The 20,897-nt window shown below is 38.8% G+C and overlaps 1 long non-coding RNA gene across 19 annotated transcripts in view; it reads left to right on the forward strand.

Annotated features, from left to right (window-relative positions):
* LOC102151232 overlaps positions 1-20,897 on the forward strand; it is a 45,470-nt gene that overhangs the window by 16,013 nt on the left and 8,560 nt on the right. For all 19 annotated transcript variants that reach the window (XR_005372142.1, XR_005372144.1, XR_005372135.1 and 16 more), the window contains one exon: positions 20,652-20,791. This is a non-coding gene — a long non-coding RNA (uncharacterized LOC102151232). The remainder of the gene's footprint in view (positions 1-20,651; positions 20,792-20,897) is intronic.

The raw sequence follows: 20,897 nt of genomic DNA on the forward strand, positions 1-20,897 counted from the left end.
GAGCCAGATGTGGGACTCAAGCCCAGGACCCCGGGATCACAACTTGGGCCAAAGGCAGACACTAAACCACTGAGCCACCCAGGTATCCCAAGCTGGCTTATTTTTTACTTCAAATCATGTCACTTATTTAGCAAAGAGGCAACCCTGCCCAGTTGCACAACTCACCCTTGCATTGTACCTTTCTTTGGCTTCTTAAGGCCCCAGAGGCTGTGCCTGACTCTCCAGGACCTGTCCCGTCAGTGCTTGCTCTGAGTGATGCCCAGCTAGATTTCTAAGAGACACCTCATCCTGGAGTGTGTGCTTAGCCCCCATGGGAAGTCCTCTGTCTGTCCCTATAGGAAAACAGGACACCTGAACATTGAGCTGTGGCTGCAGTTGTTGCATAGACACTCATGCCTTTAGAATGGATGTTCCCTTTGTCTCAATCTGGGTCAATCCCTAGGCTAAAAAGACTTTAGCTAGAATATGTGATTGCAGCTAAAGATACCTGAAGACATAAAAGACCTTTATTCTGTTTCAAAATTCATAAACTTGAAAAAAGTTATCAATATTGTTTGATGACTTCAAACTTCTAAGGCAATGTCTCCCTTAGTCCACATTTAAACATTTATTTAAAGAAAATTATCCATACCCCAAGGTTACTAAGTAATGAAAATAACGCTATGTGAGTTCATTAGTCTCTAATACGATTTTTCTCCTCATTTTATTTCCCAATAAGGAAAGCTTTTCCAAATGATGTATTTCAGAGGCTGAAGAGAAAGAATTATGATTGGTTTCTGCATGGCTATTATCAACCATAAGAGAAAAATTCAGCTAGTTTGCAATTTTCAAAGAAGTGGAGAGATTACTTTGTTAATGTCTATTCAGTTCATTTTCTATTTGGGGAATTGAAAATTCGAGTGTGGTTGCAGAGAAATGACGAGTGAGAGCTTCAATTGCAGTATAGTGGCAGGGCTCCATCTGCAGAACTTCTTTGCAGTTGCTTATGGAGAAGGTGAATAAGAACTCTGGCCTTGTGCCCTAGAATTGCACACTTATCCTAAATGAAGACTTATGGTAAAAATCACTGTTGTCAGCAAAACAGCATTTCTTAAGTGACCCTCTGTGCCTAGTTTCTTATGAAGGCTGAAAATCTACAAAGTTTTAGTTAGAGATGGTGTATGAGGTTGTTGATGTTATTACAAGGGTGATTATCTTACTCAGAGGACATACAAATTTACCTGAACAGGTAAATCAATTACATAAAGAACTGGTGTGGGGCACCTGGGTGGCTCAGTGGTTGAGCATCTGCCGTTGGCTCAGGTCGTGATCCCGGGATCCTGGGATTGAGTCCCACATCAGGCTTTCCTCAGTGAGCCTGCTTCTCCCTCTGCCTGTGTCTCTGCCTCTCTTGCTCTGTGTCTCTCATGAATAAATAAATAAAATCTTTAAAAAAAGAAAAAGAAAAAGAACTGATGTATTGAAACTCTCTATAGGCTGAGGGGAATGTGTTGGAAAAAGTGCTGGAAGGGAAGATGAGAGGCCTGGCTGTCAGTTAGTCCAGGCTATGATAGTACTCAGCTGAGGGATCCCCCAACTTCCCTGAACCCCACTTTCCTCGTGTGAATGGGGGCAAAATTGGAAAGTTAGATAACAGTGATGAAAAAGTCACACACGATTTCCTTACCTGTGATCAATAAAACATGATTCCCTGCCTCCAAGAAGCTCAGTCGAGAAAAACAAAGAGCCCCTAGTAACATGGCCAAGACCATGGCAGCAGTGCAATGATTTCTGGCCAATGGTACTGAAGTGCTGCAGGAAGAAGCCAGCACTGGAAGAGGGGGGTTATCAAGTATGGATTTCAGAGGAAGGTACTGGCAAATGTGTGTCTGGAAAGAAGAACTCTACATGACTCAGTAAGAAATCCAGGTTGGGTAAAGGCATGAGTAAAAGCCTTAGTGGAGCTGTTGTCAGCTTATGGATCCGACACTGGGCACTGAGCCTAAGAAAGAGAAGCCTCCAGGAACACATGAAAATAATTTCCATAAAGAACAGTGGTGCAAGGTCTGCTGGCATGGGGGAGAGAAGGAAATGGGGTCCCCAGTGACCCCAGAGGACAGCGGTTATGGCTAGAGGTGACATTACAGAGAGGCAGAGCTCAGCTCACCTGACAGATGGTGCAGTGGGGCACACTCAGGGTAGGGAGGCAGTGCAACTGTTCTAGCCCAGACATCGCACGGACTTCCGTGCGATGACTGGGCGGTTCTAGTAGCTTTCTGGCCCGTTTTCACACATGTACCACAATAGATCTGTGTTCTGGGAACCTTCAAGGCCTTTCCCTGTCTCTGTGATTTTGAGGAATAACTTTCAGACAGTGTTGCAAAAATCGGAGAGGACTATAGTGTGGAAGGGACTCCCCGGTCATTGGCTACATTCAGGCAGAGCTGGATGGCCATCGGCAAGGCTGCCAGAGGGGGTTACTTGGACCCTGGGTCAGCCCCCATGGTTGCTGAGGTTCTCTGGGTTTTACTAAGTGAGAGGGGGGCCGGTCAAGGAGAGCTGGCAGGGAGAGGACTTGGGTCACCTGGATCGCAGATCTGGAAACACACTGTTGGCAGCAGCAGGTGGACCCCCGGAGGCCAAAGGCACCTGAAGGAAGGCTGCAGGGGCCTGGGCTAGCAAGGATGAGGGGCGGAGGAGGGCAGATTGGAGGGAGGCTGTGACAGAAGGGCAGAGCCAACTGGCCGAGAACTCACTCAGAAAGGGAAGGGGAGGAGGTGACATGGTTGTTCCGGGAATGGGAGGAAAGACTGTGGGCGAACACAAGCCGAGCAAGATGAACGAATGAGTCTGTCCCTGCCAAGTTTGGGCTGGGCGGTGGGATGGAAGCTCCGGTTTATGTGTCCTTGCAGAGGCTGTCGAAGGAGTTCAGGGTGTCACCGCGAGGGCACAGATGGAGCCATCCGGTCAGGGCACATAGAGCTCAGTCCCCTCCCTAGGGAGAAAGAGCCTGAACCCAGGCAGTCACAAGCTAGGCCCAAACTGAAGAGTGAACCCAGAGAAGGTGGATGCAACCCATTTGGTTTGCTCCTGGGAGCTGGAGGCCTGAAAATGTGCATGTTGATCCCAATGCCAACCTTCAGACTTCCCCTGGGGTTCAGGGGTGGGTGCTCAGCAAAAACAGATGAATCTGAAGGATGAGGTCAAAATGTTCGCTCTGCTATTATGCGCTAAGGAAAACAACTTAAATTTTGATGGTTTTCAAGATAGCTGTGTTAGAGGAAGCATGTTACTATTCTCCAGAATCTCAAGAACCATCTCGCAATCCTCTAGACAAAATACCATGGAGCCAGTAGAGGGAGGAACACGGTTCTGTAGGGGAAAGAGGAGAGACGGGGCTGAGAGCAGAAGAGGGGGGATGGAGCACAGCATTAGCCCAGGTAGGCTTATTTCACTAAGCATTCACTAGAGGGGTTGTGGGAACTCAACACCAGGGCAGGAATTTCCGTGCTCACAGTGGCACCCATTCCACTAGCAGTTGATTCTGACCTGTACATATAAATGCACTTGGTCCCATTGGCCTGGGTGCCCTTGGATGATACCTCCTTGAACCTGACTCTACTAGCACAGTGCCAGTCACTCGCTGGAGATTTCTCGAGCTGTTTTCACAATAAAACTTGTCTTCTAAGCAGATTTCTTCCCCTCTGGGTAGGCACCATCCCTGATACCCCGGCCCACACTAGCCGTGAGCCTGACACCTCCGGATGTAGAAGCCTATAAAAGAAAACCAGGCCAGAGGCCACTGATAGGGTGTTCTGGAATCCCTGACAACAGCCTGACCAGGTTCTTCCCTCTATTCCCAGCAGTGACGGGTCTACACAAAGGCCATTTCTGTGCCACTTTGTATAGAGGGCCTTCTTTTTGTTTCTGCTCGCTGGTTCTTATCTGACCCCATGTCTCCACCAGGCTGGTGCTTCAGTTTCTACTCATCTCCACTTTCAATTCCCATTCTCTGTGTCCACTGAGGCTCAACATTTGATACTCAGACTAAGAACTCCGAACAGAAGGGAAGCAAACGGGCTTGGGAGAGGCATTGGGACAGATGGAAGGAGGAGGCCTCTGCTTCAAATAAAAGAGCAATTTTCTCATTATGAAGCTATAGTACGTTTTCTGAGAGACTCTAATTTTGGAGGAAATGATCCTTGGAAAAGGGTTGGGTAGATGAAAGAAATAAATGACAAAGAAATATTTGAAGGTGGGTTGGTACAGATCATAGAGTCAGTTAAATGTCAGATCAAGTGATTTCCTAGGATTTTACTCATTTGCTCTTCTTCTTATTCACCTTTCTCTGTAACACAATTTATCAAAAGGTTGCTATTGGAAGAAGTCATGGGTTAACACTCACAATAACTTGGATTTTCAGAGGAAATGACAATGGTTAGTTTTTCATTTGTATGTAATTAAATGGACTTGCCCTCAAATCTCTACAGACTGGTTAGCCAGAAGAAAACCAAACATGCTCCCACACATGCCAAATACACGTGGAACAAAACAAACACTATCCAGACCCAAATTTCAATCTAGTAGAAAGCTTATTCTGATCTTGAAATTTAAACCGTCTCTTGAGACATTATTCACTCTCTCTTTGGATAAAAACTTCCCCATCACTTTGGGATCCCACCCCTTCATGCTCCAGTGACTGGACAGAGTCTGGGTATGTGAGAGGAAGATAATATGGCCTGTGACCCTGGGAGAGCAGAGACCATAGGCATTATTCTCATCTGCAGAATCACACTTTGTCCTACCCAAGAAACTGCCCTTCGTCAGGTGATTGACAGCAAGAACATCCCTCCTTTCTGCGAGATAGGTCACATCTTAACACTCCAGAAGCTAAGTAAAGAAGAGAATCTTCAAATCTAAAGACCCAGAAAGTGCTGCTTGAGATGAATTAAAATAAGCAAAGGCTTGAGGATTAGATGATCACTTCTCTGTGGCAGTGCTGGAAGCTCAAAACAACAGGACATGCTTTTTCAAGGTTATGAGGTAAAATCATTTTGAAACTAGAATCCTAGAACAAACTCCAGCTAAATTTCAGAGAGAACAAAGTGAAGATTTTTGAGCAGTGTGAGGACTCATAAAATTTATCACTCAGGGAGTCTTCGAATAAGCTTGTTGAAGCATGGATTTTGGCAGATAGATACTAAATTCCAGAAAAAAAGAATGATACAGGTACCTGATACAGGTATATGTAATGATACAGAGCATTAAAGAATGCTCTTACCAAATAAGTAAGTAAATAAACAAACAAAACCACACCACACAAATACCAGCAGCCAATAAAGCTAATGGTCAGGGATCCCTGGGTGGTGCAGGGGTTTAGCGCCTGCCTTTGGCCCGGGGCGCGATCCTGGAGACCCGGGATCGAATCCCACGTCGGGCTCCCGGTGCATGGAGCCTGCTTCTCCCTCTGCCTGTGTCTCTGCCTCTCTCTCTCTCTCTCTCTATGTCTATCATAAATAAATAAATAAAATCTTTAAAAAAAAAATAAAGCTAATGGTCAAAGTGACTATTTTAGCACACTTTAAAAATATTTTAGCGCCAATCTGAATACAGAAGGAGGCCTAAGTTAGAGGAAGAAGGTGAAACTAAGGTCTTGCCTTGCTGATGTAAAGGATGTGAATACGAGCTGGGTCAGCAGTTGGTAAGTCATGTAACGATTTCAGGGCTTTCGCCAGCAGAAGTGAAGTAGGATGCACAGACATTAAAATGCTAGAGGAGCAAAATGAAAAAGGAAAACTCAACGGATTAAAACAAACCCAAGATAGAGAAATAAAAAGAAACACCAAGAAAGTGGACTAAAGAGAAAATACGAATGCGAAAATAAGCCCAACAGACATAATTGCAATGAATACAAATGAAAGAAAACCTCAGATACGGTGCCAGCTCTGAGCCATGTACAAGTAACACACCTAAAACAGAAGGACAAAAAAAAAAAAAAAAAATTAAAACAGAAGGACACACAGAAGGCACAATTTAAAGCAACTGTTTTATCTACGCCAGGCACATGGCTGTAGAACAAATGCCCAAATAGCAATATTAAGTTTAGGTAAGAGAAAACTGAAAGCGAAGATTTCTAAGCAGGACAACAGACACATGAAATATTTTATACGATTTATAATCTTAAGAAGATATGAATCACGGATTTTTTTTTTTTAGATCTCTAACAATCTCATTTCAAAAGACAAGAAAAACTGACACATTCTAAGGGAACTGGACAAATCCACATTCATGTGTGACATGCTAATACACATTTTTCTGAAATTGGCAGATTACGTAAATAATAAAAAAGGATTGAGAACTGAGCTTTCTGATTCCTCCCCACAACGGTGGGCCATAGATGGGTCACTCAAGTGCTGAGATATTGATCCACGTGGCCATGGAGTGGTCTGGTGGGACCTGTGGCAGCCACAACCTTGAATCAATTACCTCAGGCTTCAAGCACCTCTGTTATTTTCTGAAGGTGCCATCCAAATAAATTTGTTCGTGAGCTGTACTCTGACTTGAGCAAATTTGGAAATGACTGAGGAAAATTAAATGAAATCTGAAGCATGATGTGTTGGAACATGCGTGATATATCACATGTATTTGTATCATATGTATTTGCATATAATTTCTATGACACTTCATACCAATAAAGAGGAAGAACACATCTTTTTCTAAAAGCGTAAATAATACAAAAAACTGACGTGTTACATCTCAAAGAAAATCTTAATGAAATATATAAAAAAAGAAAGCATTTGTATAGATTTTATTCTCTGGCAATATTGTAATAAAGTTAGAAAATACATCACAAGGATGGGTTACACTAAAAAGCTACTAATTTCAAATAAAAAAAATTTTCACACATCATCCTGATACTTTTTGTGCACTTTTCCATATGTATGTTATGCTTCAGTTAGAAGGCTAGAATAAAAAAATCTTACATAAGCTTTGAATTAAAGGCAGAAAATATCTATTTAGGAAAAAGGTACAAGTGTACTACATTTTAAAAGCTATAGCATGTCAGTTTGGTAGTCTTCATAGGAAAATATATAGTCTTATTTTCACATAACAGAAAAACAAATGGAGAATAAAAGAAGTGAGCATACAATTTAAAGAGGTAGAAAAAAAAAACCTGAAAATAAAATGATAATTTTTGACAAAGAGAAAAGCAAAATTATGGAAATAAAAGTGACTTGAACAGTTAAATGAAGTGATGATTTTTTTAAAAGATTTTATTTATTCATGAGAAACAGAGAGAGAGAGAGAGAGAGAGAGAGGCAGAGACACAGGCAGAGGGAGAAGCAGGCTCCGTGCAGGGAGCATGATGCGGGACTTGATCCTGGGAACTCCACATCGATGTCCTGGGTCAAAGGCTGGCGCCAAACCTCTGAGCCACCCAGGAATCCCTTGATGATTCTTTGAAAACATCGATAAAGTGGGAGATCTCTCTCAATCCAAAACCCAAAAAATAGTAAAAAAAAAAAAAAAAAAAAAAAAAAAAAAAAGGAAAGGAACAAATATGAAGATTAGTAAATGATAATGATTAAAAATAATAAAAATAGGGATCCCTGGGTGGCGCAGCGGTTTGGCGCCTGCCTTTGGCCCAGGGCGCGATCCTGGAGACCCGGGATCGAATCCCACGTCGGGCTCCCGGTGCATGGAGCCTGCTTCTCCCTCTGCCTGTGTCTCTGCCTCTCTCTCTCTGTGTGTGTGACTATCATAAATAAATAAAAAATTAAAAAATATAATAAAAATAATGCTTTTTTTCTTAATGAAAATAGTAAAACTAAAAATCATGGGTGATTTTTCTGGTGATGCAAAATTTAGGAAAATTGAACCAATAAAAGTAAACAGACCTATCTATTAATGTGAGAGAAATGGGGGGGAGATAGCCAAGATCCAGCCCTATAAAGGATTCTTCTCCAGGTAACTTTTGTAAGTGAGATAATTCCTGTGTTGCATTAACTGTTCTAAAGGCACAGAAAAACAGCCAATTTAATATCCTGAGAATAAGACCTGAATATGACTAACATACACACATGTGTGCGTGTGTATACATGCTCACAAATCTTTGTCAATCTCCCAAGCATATATGCAAAACTCAGAAGTAGCATACTTACACTATTGAGTTTTGCAGTGGAATTAAAAGAATAGTGTATTATTCTAAGGTTTCTCCAACACTTGCCATGTAATAGTGGTTCTCCATCAAGAAAACAATGAAATTCACTATTTAGCGCATAGAAGGACAAGAGCTATTGGATCATCTAAACAGATATCAGAAACATTCTTGATAACATGCACACACATTCCTCAGAAAGTGAACAACAGAGGAAACCTCTTCCTCCCATAAAATGAGTCTACATAGTTATACAATTCCCTCAATGAAATCAAAGAGTAAGAGGCATAAATACTGGAAAACAAAAACGATATTTGTAGACCATTTATCATTATTTCAGTGATAACATGAACATATAAGAATAACAAATTGTGTTACGAGGCTAGACTCAAGACCAACATGAAATCTGAATTACTTGGAAATTATAAGGAGAGGGAAAAAAAAAACAAGTACTTCCTATGGCTTCAAAATGATTAAAAATACCTAGAGAAAATGCTAACAAAAATATGCCCAGCCTTTGGAAGGTACATTAGAGAACCACTGAAGGATATAAAAAGAATACCTGAATAGAAACAGCCTAATGTTATAAAAATATCACTTCTCCATGAGTCAATTTATAAATTCAATACAGCTCTATCTGGATCCCCAAGAGATTCTTTAAAAGACATTTATTTATTTATTTTAGAGAGAGAGAGAGAGCATGAGTGGGAGGGGCTGAGAGAGAGGGAGAAAGAGAATCTGAAGCAGACTTTGCCCTGAGCTTGGAGCCACACCAGGGGCCCAATCTCAGCACCCTGAGATCAGCAAAACCAAGAGTCTGATGCTTAACCCTGCTCCCCCACCACAAGATTTTAAGTCCAAACTTTAAATTTAGAGTGAAATCTTCTCCCCTCCCCCCAGGATGAATGTGTTTTTGCAAGAAGCCTTACACTATTTCTTCATTTCTCCACCTTACCTTACCTGCACCCTGCACCCCTCAACCTACCCCTGCAGACACAGGCTTGGTGCCTCTGCAGCCAGCCTTCCTGCTCCGTGGGTCTGGGAGATGCTCAGTGTGTGCTCTCTTAGATTCAGTAGAGGGACACCTGAGTGGCTGAGAGGTTGAGTGTCTGCCTTCGACCCAGAGCATGATCCTGGAGTCCTGGGATCGAGTCCCACGTCGGGCTCCCTGCATGGAGCCTGCTTTTCCCTCTGTCTGTGTCTCTGCCTCTCTCTCCATCTCTCATGAATGAATAAAATCTTAAAAAAAAAAAAAAGATTCAGTAGTGCCTGCACTGGGGACCCCTTTCTCCGGGAAGACCTCTTACCTGTGCTTCTCAAGTAGATGGTATTTAGAAGCATCCTTCTGACTCCAATTCGAAAAAAAAAAAATTGCTTTAATCAAGAAAGGATATTAATTTTCTCAAATGTCAGCTTGCTCTCTACAGAAATGATCATAGGGTTTTTCCTTTTTTATCTTGTTAATGTTCTAAATTCTTTTAATAGATTTCCTAAAGCTGACTTACTTTGACATAAAGAAAACGAATCCTACTCATTCCATTTGCTAAAATCACTACAATGGCATCCACTGTGCCCTGAGTAACCTTATGGAACAGTCTTGTTTTTATATCTTGAAATGTACTCTTGGATTTGCTAAAATGTAATTTATTTATACACATACATTTTCTTTTCAAGTGTATTATGTCTGTGGTTTTATTTTATTTTATTTTATTATTTATTTTAAGATTTTGTTTATTTATTCATGAGAGACACAGAGAGAGGCAGAGACACAGACAGGAGAAGCAGGCTCCATGCAGGGAGCCTGACCTGAGACTTGATCCTGGGTCTCCAGGATCACGCCCTGAGTGGAAAGCAGGCGCCAAACTGCTGAGCCATCCAGGGATCCCTTGTGGTTTTATTTTGAATGTCTTTATAACATTTTGATATTAGAATTCAGCTATAAAAATAATTGGGAAACATTCCATCTCTTTCTGTGCTCTAAAAACATAACATGAGAATTATTGAATTCCTAAATGTCTACTTTTAAAAATATTTTGCACCACTGCTGGTTTTAAGTAACTGAGTTTTAATTGTCCTTCAAAGTTATTCATCCATTCAATTTATGGTTTTGTTCACAAGTCAATTTTGGAAATTTATATTTTCATACAGGGTTTTCAAATTCATTTGCATTCCATTATACTTAGAATTGTCTTATAATTAAAATTTTTCCTTTAAGGGCCCACTTCTTGTTACTTTTAAATTCTGCTTTATCTCTTCTATGATATCATTTACTAGAGAATTGGTTTCTCTAGTAACTATTGGTTTCTTCCCTCAGTTAGCTTTTAATTTTTTAAATTTAATTTTTGTTGTGTTCTGATTCACAATGAATTATGGTTTTATCTTTAGGAATTCTCAGTTATTTCGTTTGCCTTCATTTAACTTTTGAGCTTGATGCTTATTTCATTCATTCTTCATCTTTTTTATTTAGTAATCAGAAATACACTAAACTCATGAATTTCCTTTAGCTATATAAATGGGTAAGTTTTGCTATACTGTGTTTTTATTGTCGGTAATTATTAATTTAGTAATAATTTGTGACATCAATTATGATTTTTTTGGAACAAGACTGAAAGTGGTTTTTTTTTCAAGATTTTTAACTAGTAATTTCCTCTTTTATTGCAAAATACTTGTTGAATATAGCCTCGATCTTTATTTTGGGACATTTTTCTTTTTTGAGTTTTATGTGATCACTATTCTGTGTACATTTGGAAAAACTATTTTGTTTTTGAGCTTGTTTGATGTACATGTTAGCCTACCATGTTGTTGCTTATTGTCTATTTGTTACAGCAGATTCTGAGGAAACTTTACAAAAAAGCTTTCCTTTACAAATAAGTATTCTATGTCCATTATGAAGTATCTGCTTCAGTAATCTATAATGGCGCATTTGCTGCTTTTTCTTGAATTCTGCTTTGTTATTATAATGCAGTCACCACAAGTTGTATTCTGTTTGTATTTTTCTGGCATAGTTTATTATTTTATTTTAAACTTTCAATATATTTTATCTTCATAACTCATTCACATTTAATATTGATCATGGGTAGACTGACTTCATTCCTGCTATATTATTTTATGCTTTGTTAGTTTTGCTTTCTCATTATTTCCCCTCTGCTGTTTACTGTATTGCTTTGGAAGTCATTAATCCTAATTCATGTCTTCTCATGATTACTTTATATTAAAAAATGCACCTGTGGGGCTCCTGGGTGGTTCAGTTGGTTAAGCATCTGCCTTCGGCTCAGGTCATGATGTCCAGCTCCTGGGATCAAGCCCCATGTCTGGCTCCCTGCTGAGCAGGGAGTCTGCTTCTCCCTCTCCCTCTGCTTCTATCTCCTGTTCTCTCTCTCTCTCTCTCTCTCTCAAATAAATGAATAAAATCTTTAAAAAATGCACCTGTTTATCAATGTCAAGAATGAAGCAGAATGTACATATTTACCACCTTCAACTCAAGCAAGATGACAGCTTAAGCTTTCAGAGTACAGGAGGCTTTGGCTTGTTCTGTTTTGTGTTTAAGTGTGTTCTCCTCCCCCCCCCCCCACCCCCCGGAGACTCTGTCTCCCTGTGTCCCCTTTGCTCTGAGTTGCTGAGCTCAGCTTGCTTTTTCCTGAAAATTTTCATATATCCAGTGCTAGTGGTCCATCTAGTCATCTCCATAGAAGGAGGCCAAGCTGGTAACTGAGTCCACCACCACAGAGATTGTAGAATTTTGCAATTCCTTCTATGAAGACACTCTTCCTCATGTCCATCCTGACAATCCAAAGCCATCCCCATGTCCCTGGCTGTCTGTTCATGTGTGTTGAAAATGATGTGAGAGGACTCTAGTTCTGATGAGTTCTGACACATGACTTTATTTTTCTTCTGTCTTTGCTGGACAGTTATCCAGGAGATGTTGCAATATTGGCAGAGAGCTGGGAGGGATAGAAGTGGGATTGGCTTCATTTACTTACTGCCTGGGAGGGTGTCACCTTGCATATAATAACCAGCTGTTCTCTTTGCCCTCCTCTGTAGTCAGGCATGTAGTGTGAGGCTTCACTATTTTGCAGTGTTATTGTACAGCTGTCACCTTGTCCCCTGGCTGATGCACTTCAGTGGGAAGTTGGAAAGGGCAATGGGATGTGGAAGGAGACAAATATAAGGGCCATCCAAACCCTGGAAATCCTATTGGTGCTCTATGGCATAATTATTCGTGTTCTTATCTGATGATCCTGATTAACCTAAAAGTTCCTTGAAGGAATGAGGCAGCATTACATTTCTGTAACACAAAGCACCACAGGCCTTTTGCCATTACTCCTGGATGACTGAATAGTGAGTTAATACCACCGGATTCAAATCCATTTTTATATAGTTGTAAGCTTCCTTGGGGGTTAGAAAGTTTCTTAGGCTGAGTTTCCCAGGGGCAGACTGGGAGGTGAAATTCATGTGCAAATGATTTATGTAGAATGTGTTGCCAGGATAAACCAGTAAGGGAGGGATGGAGGCAGAACAAAAAAGGAGAAAGAGGAAGCAAGCAAACAAGCAAGCAAGGAGGAAATTATGAGCAAAGCTCCAGCCTCAACCTGCTTCCAAGAGGAGCTCTGGAGTGTGAATTGTGCTTCAGAGTTGGTCTCCCCTGGAGCTTCATGGAGTCTCATATTCTAAACTTGGCTAAGAGCCTTAGGGGATTAGGAGTAGTGTGGTGGGTGAGGAAGAATGCAAGCCCCCAGCCCCTCTGACTCTTTGCGCTTTCAGGCAAAGCATCTCCAGAAGCCAAAGGAAGAGTCTCTCAGTTGAGGCCTTACGAATCAGAGACAGGGAGAAATGGGTTCTGGAAAAGACCCAAGGGGATCTGGGTGGAGCCCCAGTAGCATCTGCCACAGAAACCTTGTTTTGGTTTTATTTTCTTAAGCCATTGCTTCCCAGAGTGTTGTTCTTTCTCTCAATGTATATACTTGGCCACTTTGAGGCATCTCCCTTTGCTGTAAGCAGATATGGTCAAGCACAGAAAATGCTCATATTGAGCCTTTCCTTCTACAAGATTCTTTGGGGACTACTGATGGCCACCTGCTACTGTCACTTTCACAGAGACTTCCCCTTGTTGCAAAAAGTGAAAGCTTTCCTGAGAAAGCATTCACTGCACAGACATTTTGGTCTAGACTTTGCGTGGATTTGACAAACACAATTGTAAAGATGGCTGGCATTTTTTTAATTAGAAATTTTTAAATTTTTTAATATTTGAGGAACCTCCATACTATTTTTCATAGTGGCTGTGCTAATTTACATTCCCACTAATGGTGCAGTGCACAAAGATTCCCTTTTCTTCATACCCTCACCAATGCTTCTCTCTTACCTTTTTAATAGCCGTTCTGTGGCTTGTGCTTCTGATGCCGTATCCAAAGAAATTCTTGCCAAGACTAATGTCAAGGCGAGACATTCTCTCTATGTCTTCTTCTAGGAGTTTTGTGGTTTCAGATATTACATTTGAGTCTTTAATCCATTTGGAGTCAATTTTTGTGAGGGGTGTAAGATCGGGGTCTAATTTCATTCTTTGCAGATGAATATCAAGTTTTGCTGACACCATTTATTGAGGAGAATATCTCTTCTGCATTGAGTATTCTTGTCTCCATTGTCAAATATTAGTTGACTGGATATGCACGGGTTTATTTCTGGGCTCTCAATCCTGTTCTCTTGGTCTATGTGTCTGTTTTTATCCCAGTACCATAGAGTTTTGATCATTACAGCTTTGTAATATAGTTTGAAATCAGGAAGTGTGATGCCTCCATCTTTTCTTTTCTCCCCTCAGGACTGTTTTGGCTACTTGGGGTCTTTTATGATTCCATATAAATTTTAGGATTCAGCAATCCCACTTATGAGTATTTACCTAAAGGAAATGAAATAACTATCTTGAAAAGATACCTGCATTCCTATGTTCATCACAGATTATTCACAATAGTCAAGACATGGAAATAACCTCCAGGCCCACTGATGTATGAATGGATAGAGAAAATAGTGTAGGGGTGCCAGGGTGGCTCAGTCAATTAAGCGTCTGACCTTTGATTCCAGCTCGGGTCATGATCTCAGAGTCATGAGATTGAGCCCCATGTCAGCTCTGCACTGAGTATGGAGTCTGCTTAAGAGTTCTCTCTCCTTCTCTCTCTGCCTCTCCCCTTACTGGCACTCACTCTCTAAACCTCTCTCTCTCTCAAAAAAAAAAAAAAAAAAAAAAAGGAAGGAAGGAAAGAAAGAAAGAAAGAAAGAAAGAAAGAAAGAAAGAAAGAAAGAAAGAAAGAAAGAAAGAAATATTTACAATGGAATATTATTCAGCTACAAAAAAGAGGAATCTCGCCATTTGCAACAATATGGATGGACCTTTAGGGAATTATGCAAGTGAAATAAATCAGGCAAAGAAAAATACTGCGTGATCTCACATGGAGGAGGAATCTGAAAGAGCAAACTCATATAGAAACAGAGTAGAGGGATCCCTGGGTGGCGCAGCGGTTTAGCGCCTGCCTTTGGCCCAGGGCCCGATCCTGGAGACCCGGGATCGAATCCCACATTGGGCTCCTGGTGCATGGAGCCTGCTTCTCCCTCTGCCCATGTCTCTGCCTCTCTCTTTCTCTCTCTCTCTGTGTGTGTGACTATCATAAATAAATAAAAATTAAAAAAAAAAAAAACTTTCTCTTAAAAAAAAAAAAAAACAGAGTAGAATGGTAGCTGCCAGGGCTGGGGTGGGGAAAAGGAGGAGATATATTGGTCAAAGAGTACAGATGTCCAGTTATAAACTGAGTAAGTTTTGAGGATCTAATGTACAGTGTGGTGACTATAGTTAACTATATTGTATTATATCCTTGAAAGTTGCTAAGAGAGTAGACTATAAATGTTCTCACCACACACACAAAAGTACTGATTAGTAAGTTGTGAATCATATTATTAATTGGTTAATCATGTTAATTAATCTTATGTGGGGGGCTACCTGGATGGCTCACCAGTTGAGTGTCTGCCTTTGGTCAGGGCATGATCCCAGAGTCCCAGGATTGAGTCCCACATTGGGCTCCCTGGGAGGAGCCTGCTTCTCCCTCTGCCTATGTCTCTGCCTCTCTCTGTGTGTCTCTTATGAAGAAATAAGTAAAAATAAAATTAAAAAAATTAAAAAAAACACAAGTCATCACATTATGCACCTTAAACTTTCCCAGTGGCATATCTCAATTATATCTCAATAAAGCTGAATAAAATACAAATAAATTAAAATTCACATAGCAAATATTATGGGGAAGAATAGGAGAGAAAATGGATGAAAAGAGATTGGCTATGACCTGATTATTGTTGCTGCCGGATAGTGAGTTCATAAGAGTTAAATATACTATTGTGTCTACTTCTGTAACTACTTGAAAGTTTCTATAATAAAAAAGCTTTTGAAAGGAGCAAGAAAATGCTTGGGACTTAGTGGAATTCAAAATCCACACAACCTGCTAATCAGATTTGCCTATGAGTAACCCCAGGCCTGGAAGCTGATTTGATCAGCATCTTCCTGTTTCTTCTCTTAGAAAAAAGCAAAATATCTAGAACATGAAATAGACTGTATAATGTGATTAATAAAAAATGATAATAATTCAATTTTACTCAATGCCACAGACCATCATAGAATTCCTATTATGGGGGTGCCTGGGTGGTTCAGTCAGTTAAGCGTCTGCCTTCAGCTCAGGTCATGATCCCAGGGTCCTGGGATTAAGCCCTGTGTAGGGCTCCCTGCTCAGCAGGGAGTCTGCTTCTCCCTCTGCACCTTCCCCCTGCTCATGTACTCACAATCTTTCTCTCTCTCAAATAAATAAATAAAATCTTCAAAAAAAAAAAAAAAAGAAGGAAAAGACGAGAAAGGAAGAGAATTCCGATTATGTGCCAGGCAAAGTGTTAGGCTAGGGGAGATTTCACTTGTGAGGTTTCTAATTGATTGTGTGGGGGAAAGGCTCGGGGAGGCTATAGAAAGGACTGGGAAAGATCATTCTGTAGCTTGCAGCTGGTTGTGCTTCTCCAACCTGCCTTACATCAACTTATCTTGGGCAATTAAAATAAACCAACCAGTGAGAGAAGGATGGAAGAACATCATGCAATTTTTTTTATGAGTAAATCATAAATTTTAACTATGGAAGGCCATTATTTTATGACAAGTACATTTCAGAATAATCTTTCCTATGATGTACAATGATATAAATTCCTGGGATTAACTACTAAAAGAAATAAATTAAATGAGGATTTAATATTCTATTAGAAAAAGAAGAAAACAAACACACAAAGAAAGAAACCATAGATCTTTTTCACTTTTAAGTCATAGGTGTAAAATTCTCAGATACAACACCAGCAAGCCAAAGTGCATTTAAACGTATACAATGATCTTAATAATATTCTTACTGAATCTATTTTTATTACTTTCTAAAAAGTTTTCCATTTTATCTGAGTTCAAATTTATTGGCACATAATTATTCCTATCTCCTTTAGTTAAAAATCTCTACAAAATCTACAATAGGTCTTTATCTTTTGTAATATTATTTTTAGCCTTCCTTTTTTTGGTTTGTTTTTCATATCTTATTAGGCTTTTGGAAAAAAAAAACCTTTGGAGAAAACAACCATCCCAAATATTTTGTTGACTTATTTTCAATTATTGTTTTGTTTATTAAAATTCTTTTTACTTTTTTTTATGTTATTTTACTTTTCCTCACTGCTAGCTCATTTGTTTTCAATTTTTCCTGTTTTCTAAATGAGACATTTGGCTCCTTATTTCTATGTCCTTTTTATCTACATGTCCTAATTTTAGAATATAGTATATTCTGTTCATTTTTAAATACTGAGTGATTTCTTTTCTTTTTGTTTCATCATGAATTATTTAAAAATGAGTTAGTAGTATCCAACTTCATATACATTTTACTTTTAGTTTAAGTTTTAATATTTACAATCAATAAAATTCATACTTACTGAACTATTTCATCAGCTTCTTAACTCACTGTTTTTCTTCTGGCTTTTTCTTTCTGCTGAATCATAAACTTTAGTATATATATTATTGAGTAAATGCTATAATTTAGAAACTGTTGTTTTACCTTTAACATTTAGGCAAACAATCCGATGGTTTTGTATGATGTATATGAAAAAAGTAAGGGTCAAGATTTATGATTTCCAATGTGAAAGTCTACTTAAACTAGAAAAAGAAATTATTGAAAAGATCCTTTCCCCATGGCTGTGCGCAGAGCCATTTTGTCATAAATAAATTCTCCATATATATATATATGTGAATCTGTTTCTGAATCTGCTAAATGCTTCACTAATTTCTTTATCCTTACACTAATGCCATACACTCTTAATTAGTATGGTTTTCTAATAAATCTTGGTAGCTGAGAGTACAATTACTCCAATTTCATTTTGTTCTTCATGACTATCATATCAAAACCTTGCTTTTCATTTTAATTTTACTATCAGTTTATTAATTTTCCCAGAAAGAAACAATCAATGCAAATGAAAAAAAAACTAATCGGCTGGTATTATGGTTTTATTTGCAATGAATTCTGAAACAAAACTAGAAATAATTGATATCTTCATAATATGGAGTCTTCTATTCTATGGTATCTTATATTCCTGCATTTATGTCTCCTATTATTTGCTTCACTAATGTTTTGCACACTTTTATATGGAGTGTTTATATATCCTTTGTTAGAGATATCCTTAGGTGTTTGATATTTTCTTTATCTTCTTATAATGGAATTCAGTTTTAAATTCATTTGCAAATCTTTTGTTGTTAGTAAATGAAACTATGATTGTTTATTGAGCTAGCTAGAGACCTACCTCGCTAAAATTGTTTACTAATTCTATTAGTTTGTATTTGGATTCTTTTGATGATTTTTTTATCTGCGAAATCGCATAAGCTTCAGTAATAATAAAATAATAATATAATAAATAAAATAATAATAATAAAATTTTTATGTATTTCAGAGCTTTTATCATTTATTTATTTTTCTTGTCTAAAGGCATTGGTCAGGAACTCACAATTTTAAACGTATCAAATGTGAAGCTTGTTATTGTATTTTAGTAGCATACCTTTATCAGATTAAAGTATTCTCTCACATTTAACAAATACCATCAATGAGTATTGGATTTTATCTAATGCACATTTAAAAATGATTTAATTTTTTCCAATAACTGAAACATAAAATTTTAAAGGCAAAATATAAATATGAAAATTGATGCAAGAAGAAATAAATGGGGTCAAATGGTAAAAACTTCCAGTTACAAAATAAATAAGTCATGGGGATATAATATACAATATGGTGGCTATAGTTAATAATACTGCACTATGTTTGAAAGTTGCTGAGAGTAAACCTTCAAAATTTTATCACACACACAAAAAAATTGATTAGACTACTGTACTGATCATTTTGCAATAGTATATATAAATACCGAAGCATTGTGTATTGAAACATACAATGTTACATGTCTATTATATCTCAAAGAAAAAACCTCACAAGAAAAATAAAACCTTAAAAGATTACCATCAAATAACTTTCATTTATAGTTGAGATGCCCAACCACCAACCACTCTGTATGTTCCCCATACTCATTTGGCTAAAGATAGATATTTTACCAACTATCAAGGAAGGAACAGATAATTCATAATTTATAGAAAATAAGATGGGAAGAATAGAGAGAAGTAATACTGACCAATACATGAAGTGATTAGAATCTTGAAATTAGAATCTGGTCACAGTTTGTTCAAGATAGCAAATATGGGCAATACTTTTGAACACCTGTTTGATGCATCCTATAATTTCATATTCTAGCTTCCGTTTCTCTTAGGTTCTGTTGTTTCTGCATTCTAGAGGAGTCTCTTTCTTGGATCTGTTTAATCAATTAAAAGTTATTGAGTTTCCCTCCCATTCTGATTTTAGTCCCCTCCTTGTTCTTTTTAAGAATGCGTGTTATCTTTTTGATATTCACTCATTATGTTTTCACCCCATACTATTTGTTTATATTTTCCCTTCCTTAATTTGTCTCTTTGGATGGTTTAAATTCCATCTTCTTTGATAAATTCCCTTCTTCATTGCAGCTGCTAATATCACATGGCAATTCTTCATATGGTTTCTCATACTCAGTAGAATTCTTTTTTGTGGGAGTTCCATTGTAAATTGACTCGTAGGGGCAGTCATATGGAGACCTATGGGATTAACTGAAACTAGGCCATATTTTTCTTTCTCAATTCAGGAGTTTTACAACTGCTAAAAAGTGTCCATTAGGACCACATGATGGTGCCTTTATAGCCTCAGAGTTTTAATTTCTCTGTGGTAACTCTGCCTCTATCTCCTCCTTGGTTAGGTCATCCTGCTTTCTATCCATTTGGTGGGATATTCTTAGGTTCAGTCTACAGCTCTGGGCTTCAGGCAGTGAACAGCTTTAGATCCCTCCAAATACATGGCCATATCTCCTCATTTTTGCCACATATATTAACTCTTGGCTCTTGATATATTACAAACACTCATAGGAATTTTCTTTGATTTATTATTACTCTTATTCATTGGTGAACATTTGAATTCTCTCCTTTTACTTTCTTAAGGTGGGAGAAGCAGAGGAGTGTGATGGAGCTCATTATTAACCCATTGTCTTGCCTGTATGTCAGGAGCAGGAATTAACAAATGTTATTAAAAAACATATATTTCTCCCATTTATAAAATATGTTTATTATTTATTTTGAAATGGGCAAATTAACTAATGGATGGATAGCTCTCACTCCCCAAACAAAATAATGAAGTTGTTCTCAATTCAATTTATAGCTTATTAGGTACTTAGTGCATTTAGCACATTAGATGCACAGCATTAAAAGGAATAAAAGCAAATTCATGACCACCAGTGCCTTCCTAAGTCCCATTAGAGCTCATAGAAAAGGCCTTTGAAGTGAATTTAATGGTGACTTTGTTTGGTTCTGGATACTTAAAATCAAATGCTCTAAGAAAGTTCCTTTAAGTGAAGGTATAAAGAGTTTTTCTTCACTTAGCTCCTCCTTCTGAAATGCATTTTGCACCTGTATTTGTTAGAATATCCTGGGCCTAGGTCTTTGTTCTCAGTGGAGTATTTGTGTGCTTCCTGCATTACTTAGGGTTAGATGAATGCCTTATTATAATTAATGGGTAAGGATCAGGATTTGAGGAGCCATCCAGATGGCCTACAATCCAGGAAAAGCTATCAAGAGTCTGAAGTATTGGCTTTTAGTGTGGAGGAATTGGCATCAATAAGTAAACCTGGTTTTTTCTTCTTCATGTATATATGTATGTATGTGTGTGCACAATGCCCAGCAGTCACGCACCATTAAGAAAGTCAGGCATGTCCAATAAAATTAGAGCTTCCTGGTCTAACTTGGGTCTCTGGTACAGTCAAGCCTCAGCCTGTCTCAAAAGGCGTTAGCTGGGCATCAAGTGCTCTTCAAACTGGACGTGACTTAGAGACCAACCTGTTTATTAATCTCATGGTACAGATGGGGAAACTGAAGGAGAAGAGGAGAAGGAACTTCATATCGCAGAGATCAGCATCCAGTTTGGTTGCTCTGGAAGAAACAAGAGAAGAGTGCTTCTGAGTACATAGATCCTCCTTTGGATGCATAATAAGGATCACATGGTGAGTGGTGAGAAAGAACCCCAACCTCACCCCGCCCAACCTTGCCCCCCCCTCCCTGTGCAAAGAGACAGCAAGAAATCAACTGCTGTCTTGAGTTGATATTGGT

The sequence above is a fragment of the Canis lupus genome, chromosome 17 (genome assembly GCF_011100685.1).
Source record: "Canis lupus familiaris isolate Mischka breed German Shepherd chromosome 17, alternate assembly UU_Cfam_GSD_1.0, whole genome shotgun sequence".
Classification (NCBI taxonomy): Eukaryota; Metazoa; Chordata; class Mammalia; order Carnivora; family Canidae; genus Canis; species Canis lupus.